At 39.5% G+C, this 13,489-nt stretch overlaps 1 long non-coding RNA gene across 7 annotated transcripts in view; it reads right to left on the bottom strand.

The window, feature by feature from the left end:
- The window catches only part of LOC116421863, a 54,747-nt gene that overhangs the window by 19,666 nt on the left and 21,592 nt on the right, over positions 1 to 13,489 (bottom strand). For 5 of the 7 annotated variants that reach the window (XR_004232442.1, XR_004232443.1, XR_004232441.1 and 2 more), the window contains 3 exons: positions 13,361 to 13,425; positions 11,902 to 12,156; positions 1,186 to 1,310 (listed from right to left, as the gene is read on the bottom strand). This is a non-coding gene — a long non-coding RNA (uncharacterized LOC116421863). The remainder of the gene's footprint in view (positions 1 to 1,185; positions 1,311 to 11,901; positions 12,157 to 13,360; positions 13,426 to 13,489) is intronic. The other 2 variants (XR_004232444.1, XR_004232446.1) reach the window with 2 other exon arrangements.

Here is a 13,489-nt window from a genome sequence, read left to right as displayed (position 1 = left end):
TCTAGCTATTCCCAAACTTGATAATACTTTTCATTCTAATTGGGATATAGAAAATCCATAGAAACCCATCATTACATATGCTGAATAAGAAAATTCACTATGTAAAAAGTGGACAAGGGAAAAACAAACCTCATAAAAATAGAGCTATTTATGGGGATATTTATAACACTTGGGATTTGTAGGAGCATAAAGCATAAAGAGACTATGTTCTAGTCTTGTTTGTGGAATAGGCTGGTCATCATAGAAGCAATTCTGACTCTATTTTCTCTTTTTGTCTAGTTATCTCTATCTCTATCTGTCTCTCCTTTCTTTCTTCCCTCTCTCCCATCCATCCAGCACATCTTTATCAGATTAATCTTGTTTCACATCCATCCCCTGCTTAAGAATGTACAATGATTCCATTTCATTTACTACATATAGTTTAACTCTATTTGTCTTTCAAGATCTTTCATTATTTGACCCAACTCTACCTATTCAACCTTATTTCTCATACTCCCTTGTACATCCTTTCTACTCTAGTAAGCCAGTCTACATACTAATTCTCACCACCCAATGTTTGCTCAGTCTTTCCCTCACCTCTCTGTCTAGTTTAGCAAATCCATTTAAACAAGGCCCAGTTTTAAAGACTTTTCCTCTATGAAATCTTCCCCGACTACTTCAAATCATATTATTCTCTCCCTTCTTACTTGTTACCCTTGTGTGCAACACAAGTTTATGCCTAATTCTATACAAGATCACATTATGCTCTAAATATTGTATATATATTCATCCTGCCTTCCCAACTAAATAACTCCATGTCAAACTTCTTTTGTGTCTATAGTAGCTGTTCAATAAATACAGTATTTATTGAGTGATCAGAGAACTGATGAAAGCATGTCTTCCTTGAGCCTGCTAATTCTAGAATCAGCTCATGGAGTATAAATCCAGTATAGGAAAGGGAAGGTATTTCCATGAAATGTCAGATATCACACTAAGTTCTTAGGTCTCACACAAAGAGAAGTCTGAGAGAAGAAAGAAGAGAAAACAATGAGATTAAAGAAGGTTGATAAAAACTGAGGTGTAATCATGACTGCTAACATTCCCTTCTCTGTCTGTCTCTCCCTCTCATACAAAATAGTCTCCCCTCCCATCCACCCCACCTGAGCTAAAGCTCACAATCCCACACATAGTATCCTTAATACTCACTTAAACTTCTATCCTGAAGTTTCTTCTTCTTGATTCCTTTGTAAAGTGGAGTCCCTGTGTGGGAATTTGAGAACCAATTGAAGGGCTTCAAAGAAGGGCAGCTCTGCCTCATGGGTAATATACTGCTGGGAAAAGGTAAAACATCCTCATTTTACTCTAGGGAGCTAGAAATCATTCAAATGCAACTTAGGTAGACTTAATCTTTGCTCATTTTCTTGGGCCTATGGTAGAACTATATATTTTTTCTTCACCACCTCCCCCACCCAAACCATCTCTGCCACTAATTGAATTAGTAACACCAAAGCACCAAGTGAATCCATCTAAAAGGCAAATATCTTTCCCATTTTCCACTATCTGCCTAAGGAGAAAACAAATTGTCTCATTAAAATGTTCTATACCAAGTAAAAAATGGTTGGATTAAAGGACAACATCATGGGACAGTGAAATACGGAAAAGAATAGATCTACTTATGATTTAGTGTGATATAGTATAGAAAATCCAGTCCTGAATCACAGCCTTGTCTTGGTGGAGAGACTTTCATAACTTAATGAAATTATGAGTTATGCCTTGCAGGGTTACGCAAAATGGACAGATCATAGTAGAGAGTTCTGAAAAAAGGTCAGAGGGAAGGAAATGGCGAACCATTCCAGGGTCTTTGCCAAGAAAACTCCATGGAGACAATTAAGATGATCTTGGACAGATTTCAGGAGACAATGGAAGATGGAAGGGCTTGATGTGCTCTGTTCCATGGGGTCAAAAAAAGTCAGACATGACTAAAGAATTGAACAACAGAAGTGCAAAGAATACCAAAGATGAGTCATAAGACTTGGGGTCAAGTCTTGGATTTTGCCATTTATTAGTTGTGGATCTCTGAGCAGATCACTTAAATCCCCCAAGCTTGAGTTTCTTCATCTCTAAAGTGGTGGTAGACTATTTGCATTACCTGTTTCATAGAGTTATCAAAAGTATTAAAATGTACATAAGGAATGATATAAATGTAAGCAATCATTGTACAAGGAGTCAGATTATTCCAGTGTTACAAAGCTAGTGGGAGTCTGAGGTTATATTGGAACTTAAGTCTTTCTGACTCTACCTGACTGATGTTATATACATTGCATCACCGAGTTGTCCCTGGTAGACAAATAATAAATTCTTACAAATATTTGTTGAAGTATTGGATAGGAGTGGAAGAACAGTCCAGGAACTCTTGAATTTGATGACCAGAGAGAATAAAGTCTGGTGTCCAATCCCAAGGCTAAAATCCTCAAGATTCCTGTCCTTAAAAAGAGACTTAGACCAAAATTTTCATTCTTACCTGTTCCTAAGAGAGAGTCATTTCCCTATTGAACACTTCCTCCCTCCATAAAACACAAAAAAAGAATGTTTTATAGATTATATTTTAGAATATTAAATTTAAAAATATTTGTGAGATTATCTCGTCCAACCTTTCTTTTTACAGAAAAAGAAATTGAGCCCCAAAGAGGTGATGTGACTCTGTGCTCGGTCACATAGCTAGTTAGCAGCAGAGCTAAAACTAGAGACCAGTTCTCCTTGGATGAAAAGCTGGATTCCCTGTCTAAGAAGAACAAATCTGACACTTCAGGACACGATAAGCCCATTCCTCACCAAAGAATCTTTCTGGAAGATATGAATACTTGGATGGAAGCCAGAGCAAAAGGACTATCCAAGAAGAAACTGGCTTTGAGCCAAGGTACATTTCAGAAGCTTTTTACACACATACAAAAATCTTGGTAACTGAAGTTGGGGGACTGGAGAAGAAAGAAGAAGGAAAAAACATGTAAAATTTTTTGATGGAAACAAACCTACTTGGTAGAAATTTCGTTTCAGCTTCAGAAACAAGCCTGGGGCCCTCAGAGATGAGAGGTTCATTGCTATCATTACTTTGGGTCCCTATATATTCACCTGTCTGGGAATATCAACACTGACTAAAGAATGAGGTTTCAGAAGTTACATATTTATCCTCAATATTAGATATTGGGTGATAAGGGAGATGATGATTTAGATAGAATGGAATTCCCCACATCAAACTCATGGGGAAATTTGAGAGAAACTCTCCAAAGCCCAAGGAAACCAGGTACAAAACACCCAGTGCCAAACACTTTGAGAAAAATAATTGAATGACAATAATGGTTATTATACTATTAAGGAAATCTGTATTCTATAATAGCAAAGTGAAGCAAATTAAGGGACTTATCCTGACATTGTAGAACAACTTGGATATGACAAGTCCATTTTATCTGTTTCCTGTTAGATGATCCTATCAAAGCAAATGATTAGTAAATTATCTGGGACTTTCCTCTCTTCCTTTATGTCCCTCTTCCTGTCCATCTAATTCATTACAAGTAGGAACATGAAAGTTGTATTAAGCTTCTGGTGAACTGCTTCCACACTGCCTTGAGAGACTCTTAGGATCTAAGTGTGGAGGGTTAGCTCTTCTTTTATCCCACTTACCAAATGCCAACCCCAGAAGATTGGAAACCCAGTTCATCCCAAGACTATGAAAGCTAAATCCCCACTTTGCTCACAAGGCCAATGGATCTGGTTGGTTTTAGACTTATTAATTAGCATATACATTTGCAGACTTAGTAATAGCTGCTCATCGGTTAGACAGAGGTATAGCAGGAATGTGGGGCACCAGGAAATGTCCCTAACTATATTTCGCTTTCATCTGAGCTTCTTGCCCTTTTTTCCCCAAAGCTGACTCACTTGATTTAGGAAACAAAATATTATTAATATTTTATTTATTTATTTCACAATAAAAATATTGTGAAAAATATTTTTCACAATAAACCATACACAGAGGTATGATCACACGAACCATTTGTAATGGTTACCAGAAAGTGAAAATGACTAGGACTTGCCATAGAAAGGGTGGAAGGAACAAAGGAAAATATTAGGAGTCAGGTGGAAGAAGCTAGAAGTCCTTAGCATATGAGGCGTATCTATATTTTTAAGGAGAAATTCTTGATTGGATCACCTGATTTTTGCAGTTTATTAATGCCTGTACCATATTACCTATTTCTGGTGATTCTCCCCTTGTACATCCTATGAAGATTAACCATACAAGCTCATCTAAGCTTTAGATGGGAGGAATGAAAAGTGCCTTTATATTCTACTTACTTTGGAGTCTCCATGCCAACACACTATCATAATTACTAAGGAACTAGTCAAGAGTTGCTGCATTAACAAAGGAGGCATCATGGTCTGTGAGCTGAGCAAGGACAGGCTTCTAATTGTCCCAGCTTAAACAAACAAGCAAATGTTTATTTAAAGAAATATTCCTGTCATTTATTTTTAAAATATCACAGTGAAATACCCTCAATAGATTTTTCCCTTGTAACAAAGATGTGTAGTTAATTAAAACAAACCAACATGTTCATCTTGTTAAGTAATATGCTTCTTTCAGAACTTGTTGTCTACTACCTTGTTGTCAAGATAGCAATACTTTGCTACTAATCTTTGAAGTAAATATCTAATCTTTGATTTTCTTATCCACTTCCCATATTCAGCTAAAGCTTATCCTTTCAATCAACCAATCAACACTTTTAAGTGCTTACTATGTGCATTGCACTAAGCTAGATTCTGGGACTACAAAAAGAGGCAAAGGACAGCTCCTGTTCTCAAGGAGCTTACAGTTGAATGGGAGAGAGAACAAGTAAAAACCTATGGGCAAATAAGGTATATATGAAATAGATTGGAAAAAATCAACAGAGAGAAAGCACAAGAATTAAGAAGGATTGGGAAAGACTTCCTATGGTGTTGGAATCCTAGTGTCAACTCAACTTGAAACAAGGTGAAAACTCTAGGGTGATGTCAGAATCCTGGTGTTAACTCAATAGAATTGATACAGTGCCTATTGGTTCACACCTTAGAGTGAATCCTTACAAGGTGATAAGTTGCTAATACTGATAGAACAATGCTTGTGTTCACACCTCTAGAGAGCTCATAAATATCTAAGTACTCAATGGGGTTCACACCTTTGGGAGAGTTCAGGGCTAGTATGAGATCTAGTATGAGATTCGATAGTGAGATATGATCAATCAGTCAAAAAGCAATCGGATGGAAGAAGGAGATTACACAATCAATCCGCAAAAAGACAATCGAAGGGTAAAAGAGGATTGCAATTAGGAAAAACAGAGTTGTATGCAGTAGAGACTACTGAGATATCCCCTGGAGAAGTGAAATCTGTTCCTGTCCAGCCTATGGATCCCTTGCCTCCAGGCACATTAGGCTTGACCATTTCACCTCCAGAGAGTGCTTACAAACCAGTGGCCATCCACACACTGATGTGGGAAACTGGGGAATCTGTAGCTAATATCCCATTCACTAATACAGGTAGACAACTTGTGATTTATCAACCAGGGGAAGTAGTAGTGTCAGGCTTACTACTACATACCCCTAATAGACAATCTGATGACAGTTGCCCAGATTCTGACATCACCCTTGAGTTTTCACCTTGTTTCAAGTTGAGTTGACACTAGGATTCCAACACTATGGAATGTAAGATTTTAGCTGGGACTTAACTATAGTGAAGCAGCTAAAATAACTTTTCATGACAATAAATCTTAGGGTCTTTGAATAGTGGTCCTCTGCTTCAGATTTTTGCAACACAATAGCAAATTTTAGTGAGAGAACTATTCTCTGGAGTTGCCTTTTTAATAATTGGGTGCTTACCTTTAATTTTCCCTTCAAATTCAGAGTATGATAGATGTTAAAGTCCTAATCTCTTCTGAATTATTAATCCCATATATATCAGACCTTCATTAGTTTTCTGGAACAAAAGGTATTTTCTGATGTAAAAATCCCAGTAACAGAAAAGCCATTCCCAGTCACTGTCAAGAGATGTCTAGGACTCTGAAGTCAAAGGAACAATAGGTTGGAATATTGACATATTACAGAACATTAAAGAAGGAGACAGGGAAGTATGGGTGAACTAGTATAGAACTATTACAGTAGAAGAGATAACTAGACTGAATTCAGCCTTTAGTGGGAAACAGAAAATAAGTTGTAAATAGATTCTTTGGTTTAGGGCAAGGTACAATTCTCTGAGCTAGACCTTATGGCCAGCTGCAAAGTAACTAAAAAAATGAAGCCGTAAAAGAAGCCAAAAATGAATGTTGCACAGATGTAGCTTGATTTAAGAAAATCCAACATGTAAAAATCAGAACCCACTAAATAAATTAAAGGCTGGTTATTAACATACAAAACAAATGTTTTATAAAAAGGAATCATGGCAAATTTCCTTTAAGTAGTTTAAATTATGATTTAATTTACTAAATTTGATTTACATGCTACTTTTCAGGAACATAAACCACTGCATGAAGAGAATATGTAGCTCTATTTACATGCATTACTCTGGCAAAATGAAATGAAAAGGTCAGTTCTTAGTAGGTGACTTCAGTCTTTAAAGAAATCTAATCTGGGTCACTAAATCTTCTTCTACTTCAGGATTTTCCATGAATTATCTCAATAACTACTACTAATTCTCCTCTTCTTTTTGTCAGTGTAGGCACTACCTAAAAGCAGCCAGTTATAGTCAAGTCTGGGGTTAATTTTTTATTTAAGGGGATTGGGACACAATATAACAGATGTTATTCTTGCTATGCTACGAGGTGTCATATCTCACTCTGCCCTCAGCTATGAAAGGCAAGATTTGCCCTTCTTGGGATGTGGAGAGAATTTGGATATCTAGGTTACCCAAAGGAGTTCCACCGCAAATCTCTTTTATTTGTTTCAAGTTTAGCTGCACCCAGCTTATTATTTATTTTCTTCCATCTAGCACATGGACTAACCACTGAAGAAGCTTTAGCTAAACTCATACAACTTATAAATTTATACAACTACTTTTCAAACTACCAGATCAGCTGTACCCTTTAATTTTCTTTTCTTTCTGTTCTGCAAATGAGCATAACCACTAACTTTTAAGTAGCTGGTAGGTCTACCCCTAATCCTGAAGATGGGTGCATTTCAAAGCAAATTTTGAGGTGATCAGATGATAAGGTGATCTGATAATTCCTTAAGCACTTACTAGAATCTTGGTAGGGCTTCAAAAGACATGGTCTTTTGACCATAAGAGCTATTAATTCTAACCAGAGTCACACTCTGTGAAGGTGACATGCTTTAAAACTGATATATTGAGAAATCAACCTCACAGGAAAGGAAACTCAAGCTATCTACCCAAAGAGCCCCAGAGAACTGGTCAATTTTATCAAATGATGACTGTGCCAGGTCAGATATTCCTCATTAATTCACCTAATGTGGTTTGAAAATAATTAGTAACATGGTCATCAGAAGAGAGAAATGATCCATTCTCCACCAGGTCAAACAATGTGACAGATCCAACAGAGAGTATTAGGGGAAATTCAGATGCAGAAAACCACAAAAAAGCATGTGGACGCTCTTTGCTCTGTAGTTTGAGCTAGAACAATTGACAAAATGCGATTAGTATCACAAGAAGCAAATCGCTCAGATAAGAATCTGAAGAATGTAGTTACCAATGCTTTCTGTGATTCTCCTCTTGGTTAGCTCATAGAATCATACCTCTAGAGCTGGAAAGGGTCTTAGAGGTCATCTAGTCAAACCTCCTCATTTTCCAAATGAAGAAACTGAGGTCTAGGAAAGTTCAGTAACTTCTCCAAGATAATTCAGGATTTGAACTCTTGTCCTCTGACTCCAGAGCTCAACTGTCTTCCACTATACCATGTTCAGTTTAGTCTATCATTTTAAAACACATACTAGGTGCATAGCATTTTACTAAGCTTTTTAAATGTAGAGAAAACATTTAAAAATTTTAAAATGATCCTTGTCTTCATAGCAGTTATAAGTTATTCCCCAGATGATAATCAGAAGAATTCTCTAAAACCTATTGTCCTATTTCTGCAATTTTCCACCACCTCTTTCTTATAGATAATTTGATGCCCTCAGAAGGTCCAAATTCTTAGCCTTCTGTTAAATAACTCGTGTACTCTTCCTTCTTCCTAGGATGGCTTTGACTATAACCAAGAAATTCCCTAACTAAGCAATGAACAGAGGATTTCTGTTGTAAGAATGAAGAGGAGATAGAGAAGCTTTAGCAAAGAGTGGTCTGAAAGACAAATCTTTCTTTCTTAGCAACAAAAGAAAAAAAGAGAAAATGGTACTTGGGGAAGAGAGTGAAGCTAATGTACCACCTATTTTGTCATTTTAGGGAAACCAAATACCCATGTGCAAACTGGTACATAAAATGCATTTCTAAGAGAGCATCTTTCATCCATTTCTAGCTCAGTTTGCACCTCAGTGCCCACTAAGTTCCACACTCCATGCCAGCAGGAGGCTTGCTCACTGGACCTGAAGAGAGAGGAAAAAGAGAGCTCAAAGACCCCAGTCCCTGTCTTGATCCTTACCCTACCTCAGCTAGTCCTAACTTGCTAGCCATGAAGCTGTGGATAACACTGCTCCCCAACATTCTTTTTGGAGTTGGTCTCAAACTCTGTCTGGCTACACTTTGTGGTCTGCAGAAAAGCTCGTTTGGCTTTGCAGCCCAGCCCTCCTTTCCTCAATGGTCTTGTTATCTTGCCAGAGTTCCTATCTCTATTTAGTTGTTCATTAATACTCTGCTGTTTGGCTTAGCTTTTAATGGTGTCCAAGGTCCTGAAGTCAGAATCTGGAAGCACTCCTGAGCTTTGTAGGAGGTGCTCAGCACAAAGTTTCAATAGTATTTCCTTTGTTAATTATTCCACACTAAGGAGAACAACATTCAAACCATACTCCAACCAACTGCCTTAGAATCTTAGGATCAAAGACTTACAGCTGAAGGGATCTCAAGGGTTATCTAGTTCACTACCCCCCACCTTCTTTTTTTCATAAAAGGAAACTGAGGCCCAGAAAAATGAGATAACTTTCCTAAGGTCATGCAGATAGTAAGTGGTGAAGCTGGGATTTGAACCCAAAGTCTCCATTTCAGGTACAGCACTCTTCCAGGAGTGTATTCCTATGCCAAACTAAGTGAAAGAATCTATGAGACCTAAGATCGAGGCTGGGGATGAGCCCTTTTCTAGCATAGTGGCAAATTTTTGCATTAACCTGGGTACATCATAGATGTTCTTCACATTAAGAGAGATATTGTGTAATAGAAAAGGTATAGGAGTCAGAAGATCTAAGTTCTAGTAATAACTGAATTCATAACTGTGGTGCCGTGGCCCAGAAACTTCACTTTTCTGGGTATCAGTTTCCTCGGTTGCAAAAGGAGATTCTGGACTAGATCATCTCCAAGAGTCTTTCCAATTCTCAGATTCTCTGAGAAAATCACACACACACACACACACACAAAAGCATAAAAACATATACAAACATATCCTGTAGAGGGCTTGTATACACTAATATAAATGGCTATCTAGATATAGCATAGGATATTTAGGTCAGAGGTAGGATTTGAACTAAGGTTTACCATCACAAAGTTTTAGCCAGCTCTCTAAGACTATAAATTCCAAGTGAAGGTGCTGATCAGCACTGGTAGGAGTTTCTTCATCTGGGAGGTCCCTAAATCATTGAAATCATAGATACAATCCTTATCTCTATCTCTATAAGGTTTATATCCTATATATTACCCAGTAAAATCATGGAAACACAGTTAAAGGGAAAAGTTGCCAGCTGTAAATTTTTCATTAGCCACACATCTCTGGGTCAAATTTAAGGGAAAGCTGGAATAATAAGACTGATCATTCAGGAAACCAAACTGCCACATTACTCATATCTTAATTGCATTGATAAACTGGGAAATGTAAGAGTGTGGGTGTGGGATTAAATATTTTGGCAATTCAGATGCTGTGTAGACCAGGCTTCCAAAGGTCGAACAAGGAGCTAAGGATATGGTTGGTCTGGTCCTGAACCGTGTCTCGACACTCTTTGCTGGAGTAGCCCGTAGACTACGACCTTGCACAACGGCTCACCATCTGCTCAGGCCTCCTGGCTCCAGACATAATGGGCGCCGCTGGCGGGTCTGTGGTGCAGAGTGGGGAGAAGACCCCCCAAGAGCCTGAGGGCTGGCTGGCTTCAGACTCAGACAGCCAGAGTTGGAAGACAAACCACAAGGCCCAGAGGGGAAGAAAGCAAAGATTTCCACCTTTGGGCACCTAGGACGTGATGGCAGAAGAAGCTCTTGGGTTTAGACACCTTGATCTTAACGCTAGGTCGGATCCCTTCTACCCAAATCTTTCCCCCATTCGTTCCAAACCCATCCTCCTCATCCACAAAACTCACACACGTATATGCAAATGCACTAGTCTAGAGGGTGGGAGGAAACCAGGCATTTGTCTCCCAGTTCTCTCCCCATCCTCCCCACTCCCCACTACATCCTCCAACCAAGCTCAGGGCACAGCCACTGCCTTTGGCTGGATGGAGGAAGACAGAGAGCTTAATTTTGAGATTCAAGTTTCCTGGATTTAGAAGAAGGCAAGAATTTTTTTCCCTCCAAACTACTACCCCTAGGGCAAAGGGATACAAGATTCTATTACTCCGAAAGAAAGGAGACTGTTTAAGTCCCAATTGTATACGAAACAAAGGGGTCAATTGTTTTAACCCTACATATTTACTTCGTGCACTTTGACTCCAGCGAACTGGACTGAGGATGGGAAGGACTTCGCACCCAATAAACTCAAGCTTCTTTCAGAGGACCTCTACCCAAATCAAACATTTTACATTCAAGAAGGTTTAACTGTCTCTTCCTCTTCTCTGTCTCTTTCTGTTGCTATCTCTGTGTCTCTGCCTCCATCTCCCCCTTCCTTCTCTCTTCTTCTCTCTTTTTTAAAAAGGGGTACCCACATCTATCTAGGAAGGAATGATTACTAAACGATTATGGTAAAATACACACACACACACTCACACACACACACACACAACCAACCCACAAAGTGCAAATATGTGCTTTAGAATGTTTCCTGGGTCTCTAGTCAAGTCTTCCAAAAAGCAGAAGAATAGATGTTGAGAGATATGGATCATGGAAAAGAATGGTTCAATTTGGTCTTCAATTGAAAAGAATACTCTCCATGGTCTCTATGCCAGCTCCCCGAGTTGGGAAAGATAGAGCTAAAGATGTTTGGTAAGAGAAGAAATTCACATTCATAAAGTTCTTTAATGTCTCCCAAAACAAACCTGTGAGGGAAGGAGCCCACGGGTAATTAGGTTCACTGCCAAGAAGCAGTTCAAAGGGCATCGTGCTATAGTAGAAAGCTAATTCGGACCCAGCGAGAGTCTGAGGAATTATCTTTTCATCCTAGTTCAGTCACTAAATTTACCACATTACCCTGGGAAGGTAATTTGGCCCCTCTTTTTTCATCTGAATTTCTTAATTTGTAGAGTAAGGGTTCGTGAAGATTGGGGTTGGATTAGGTAATCTTAAAAGTCCCTACTGGAGCCAACATGACACACGAACCCTTTCCCTAGTCATTTGGATGGGTTTGGAACAGGAGGCAGGGGACCACGCAGGCGCATATGGAAAATTAGCAAGGTCTGTGTTAATTCAATTAATTTCTGATGTTGGGAGGATGGGGCATGGGGGTGGGGAGGGAGAGGCAGCCTGAGGAGGAAGAGGTGGCAGAGACAAAACTGGGCTGTGCCAGCTCGATTTCATTGTTACGCTTCCGTGGGCACTGAGGGGAGGGTCGGCGGAGAGGGGGCGTGAAGGAGGTGGCTCATCAGACCTAGCGCGCTGCAACCTACCTCGTGCCCATGCAGCCATCTTATCTTGCAGAAGGCTCTTTGCTTCCATCAAAATGGCCTCCTGGCACCGAGCAGCTTGGGAGCTGCTGCGCCTGTGGCACTACTAGGGTGGGTAGGGCAGCAGAACTCTCCGAGGTCTTCCTTCTTTCTGCTCTTCTTGAACACTTTCTGGGTATCAAAAAGACAGGATTTTTTCTTCACCATCCTCTCTTCCCGTGACCTCTAACCTGGGAGACTTTCCTCCCCAGAAGTGAGCTAGAAATAATGAGAAGTAAGTGTCTAGATGTTGGTCTTAGAGCTGTCTCCATGTAAACATTTATTGTATGCCTTTCTTGTGTGGAAAGTACTGTGTCAGGCACTATAAGAGCTACCAAACATTTCCCCTTGATTCCTAACCTTTTTCCTGTAGTGTTTTAAGTTCAGGATACCCCTTATTAAACCCTAACCACCAATCTTGGCGTCTACCAAGCCCAAGTAAAAGGGACTTCTTTCCAGCCAGATTTAGTCTATATTTGATGGCCCACAGATATCTGGAGGGGAGGGGGTCAAACTTTGGTTGCTATTAGAAGGCAATAGGCTTACTGAAACTTTGGGCCTCGGCCTAATCACAAAAAGCCATATAGGCAAGAAGAATTTCAATTCAAAGGTGTTCTTTTTTCTTTCTCTAGCCTAAAATATGAATAACATAATTGCTTATGAATGAGAGTTATTATATTTAGGTGAGAAAACAGAGATTCTCTGAATTAGACTAAATCACATGACATGTATCATTGATCCAGGAGTCTATTTCAGACCCCTAAAATCAGAGGTTCACTTCTGGCATCTGTAAAATGTTGTGAACCTTGCACCAACTTTCACCTTATGAAAGAGCCAAAAGCTATTAAGATTTTCCTAGCATTAAACAAGCCCCACATTTCAGAAAGAAAGAAAGTCTGTTCATCTCTGCAGCTAAGAAAAGATGGGGTGCTTTGAGAACAAGGCAGAAAGGATTGGGGCATAGGCTAGAATAAAGAAGCAGAGGGTATGGGGAGTGCATGTAAGAACACATTTGCTTTTTCTCTAGATATGTTTAGGCCTGTCTCACCTCTCTTAACATCTGTTCTAGCTACAACTCCTTTGGAAATAAAGTCCCTACTTGAGAGAGCCAAAGGGAAAAGGAACTAAAAAGGAAAGCTTTTTTTTTTTTTAAACCAGAAAAACTGAGGGGAAGGAGGAATATATCTTCAACCCCCTTAATCCTGCTCCATCACTCTCCACAAGCATGTGTAAAGTATAAGTAATCTGAATTCTAGAGGCAGAATTCTTCCGGCTATCCCTACCTATGGGCTCCGGGAAAAGGTTTAAGAGCAGATTCTGGACGGGGCTCACCCAATTCCACATCTGCCAGAACACACGCTCTTGAATCTGAGTACGGAAAGACAATGGAGGCAGACACCTAGCCCTAGGGCCATCAACTCACCCCTCTCTAGGGTCCATCTTCTGGGAGTACAAGCCACGTTCCGTCCTGAGCCTTCTCAGCCATGTCTGATTGGAGAGAAGGGGAATTTATCTGAATGAAGGGACGCTCAGCAGGCGGGAACACAGTTAA

The sequence above is a fragment of the Sarcophilus harrisii genome, chromosome 2 (assembly GCF_902635505.1).
Source record: "Sarcophilus harrisii chromosome 2, mSarHar1.11, whole genome shotgun sequence".
Classification (NCBI taxonomy): Eukaryota; Metazoa; Chordata; class Mammalia; order Dasyuromorphia; family Dasyuridae; genus Sarcophilus; species Sarcophilus harrisii.
Note: the sequence above shows the minus strand (reverse complement) of the source record. Positions and strands in the feature narration are given on the sequence as shown.